Source organism: Myotis davidii, unplaced genomic scaffold, assembly GCF_000327345.1.
Source record: "Myotis davidii unplaced genomic scaffold, ASM32734v1 scaffold134, whole genome shotgun sequence".
NCBI classification, from domain to species: Eukaryota; Metazoa; Chordata; class Mammalia; order Chiroptera; family Vespertilionidae; genus Myotis; species Myotis davidii.
Genome location: NW_006288853.1, coordinates 5,752,429 through 5,754,900, shown reverse-complemented (window position 1 = coordinate 5,754,900; position 2,472 = coordinate 5,752,429). Strand labels below are relative to the sequence as shown.

The following is a 2,472-nucleotide window of genomic DNA, read 5'->3' as shown; positions in this document are numbered from 1 at the left end:
TCTATTGTCTGTCTTCCCCACTGAATGGTCTTGGCATCTTTATCAAAAATAGTTTGACCATATATGCAATGGTTTATTTCTGGGCTCTCTATTCTATTCCACTGGTCTAAATGTGGGTCTTTATACCAGTATCAGACTGGTTACTATAGCTTTGTAAGTTCTTTTCCTCATTAAACTTTGTTTTAATGGGTCTCAAAATTCTGTGACAGATTTTTGGTCAAGTTATTTCTATTGAAAAGTACTGATTTTAAAAACTAGCCCTATCTGGTTTGGCTCAGTGCTTAGAGCGTTGGCTTGTGAACTAAAGGGTCTTAGGTTTGATTCCAGTCAAGGGCACATGCCTGGGTTGCTGGCTCAATCCCCAGTGGGAGGTGTTCAAGAGGCAGCCAATCAATGATTCTCTCTCATCATTGATGTTTCTCTTTCACTCTCCATTTCTCTCTGAACTAAATAAAAATATATTTTAAAAAAACTAATAACTTGCCAGGCTGGTGGAACTCAGTGGTTGAGTGTTGATCCATGGACCAAGAGGTCACTGGTTTGATTCCCAGTCAAGGCATATGCCCGGGTTATGGGCTTGATTTTCAATAAGGGGCATGCAGGTGGCAACTGATGGATGTTTCTCATTGATGTTTCTATCTATCCCTCTCCCTTCTTCTTTCTCTAAAAAAACAAACAAAAAACCCCCAAAAAACCCCAAACCCCGAATAACTTAAAAACTGCCCCCCCACACCCCAAATGGTCCCTAAAACATTTTCCTTTCCTTCTGAAGGTTTTATGATGCATTGCAATCATTAATCAGTCTCTTACTATTAAACTTAAATAACCAATTGAGACAAACAGTTCTGAGACCATCCTTCCACCACTGATTAAGACTGGGGTGGCAAGTATTAGGAATACTATTCATTTAACCTTCTTAGTCTTCTGGTCAGACGGTGACTTTGCCAATCTACTGCTTTGATGAAGCCCATAGCAACTGTCTGTCTTGTGTCACAAACAGCACAACAGCCCAGAGGAGAATAGTCAAAGAAGCTCTCACCATACATGGGCTTGCCAGGAACCATACTGATGATGGCAGATTTCAAAAACTTTGATCCATCTTCCAGGTTTTTCCCAGAATGATGGTCAATCTTCTCCTTCTGCTCAGGAAATTTGCAAGCAATAAGAGCTGTGTGACAATCCAGCACTGCTCTGGCCTGGGTGGCTCAGGATAATCTCCTGAGCTGTGAAGGCAGCTGCTTCCATTGGTGGCCATTTTTGCTGTCACCAGCCACATTTAACATATTTAACAGACACGTTCTTGACGTTGAAGCCCACATGGTCCCCAGGAAGAGTTTCACTCAAAGCTTCATGGTGCATTTCAACAGGCTTCCCTTCAGTTGTCACATTGACTGGAGCAAAGGTGACCACATGCCGGGCTTGAGAACACCAGTCTCCACTTGGCCCACAGGGACAGGACCAACACCACCAACTTTGTAGACATCCTGGAGGGGCAGACGCAGGGGCTTGTCAGTTGGATGAGTTGGTGGCAGGATGCCATCCAGAGCTCCAAGCAGTGTGGATCCACTGGCATTACCACGTTGTCACATTGACTGGAGCAAAGGTGACCACCAGGCCGGGTTTGAGAACACCAATCTGAATTCAGCCTACAGGGACAGTACCAATACCACCAACGCTGTAGATGTCCTTGAGGGGTAGACTCAGGGGCTTGTCAGTTGGATGAGTTAGTGGCAGGATGCAATTCAGGGCTTCAAGCAGTGTGGATCCACTGGCATTACCATCTTTACGGGTGACCTTCCATCCCTTTAATCAAGCCATGTTAGCACTTGGCTCCAGCATATTGTCACCATTCCAACCAGAAATTGGCACAAATTCTACTGTGTCAAGTTTGTAGCCAGTTTTCTTAATGTAGGTGCTGACTTCTTTAACAATTCTATTGTATCTCTCGGGCTCAATGGAATCCATTTTATTAACAACGATTAGTTGTTTCACATCCAGTGTGTAAGCCAGAAGGGAATGCTCACAGGGCGGCCTATTCTTGGAGGTACTTGCTTCAAATTCAAAAATACCAGCAAACAAATTAGGATGGCACAGTGAACCCAAGATGTGCCTGTAATCATATTTTTGATAAAGTATCTTTGTCCTGGGGCATGAATGATGGTCACATAATACTTGCTGGTCTTGAATTTGGAAGATATCAGAGGTGACATCACACTCACGTTCAGCTTTCAATTTGTCCATCTCAGTAGCCTCCTCAAATCTTTCGATGGTTCTTTTGTCAGTCCCACCACATCTGTAGATCGGATGACCAGTAGGGGTAGACTTGCCAGAAGCTACATGTCCAATGGTGATGGTGATGATGATGATGTGAGTCTTTTCCTTTCCCATCTTGTTTTAGATTTAGTGGTGGTTTTCACACCTGTGTTCTGGCAGCAAACCTGTTGTGGAAAACAAAAAAAAAGCTGTAGCTTT

At 43.6% G+C, this 2,472-nt stretch overlaps 1 protein-coding gene across 1 annotated transcript in view; it reads left to right on the top strand.

Annotated features, from left to right (window-relative positions):
• The window catches only part of CFAP70 (cilia and flagella associated protein 70), an 87,257-nt gene that overhangs the window by 59,455 nt on the left and 25,330 nt on the right, over positions 1-2,472 (top strand).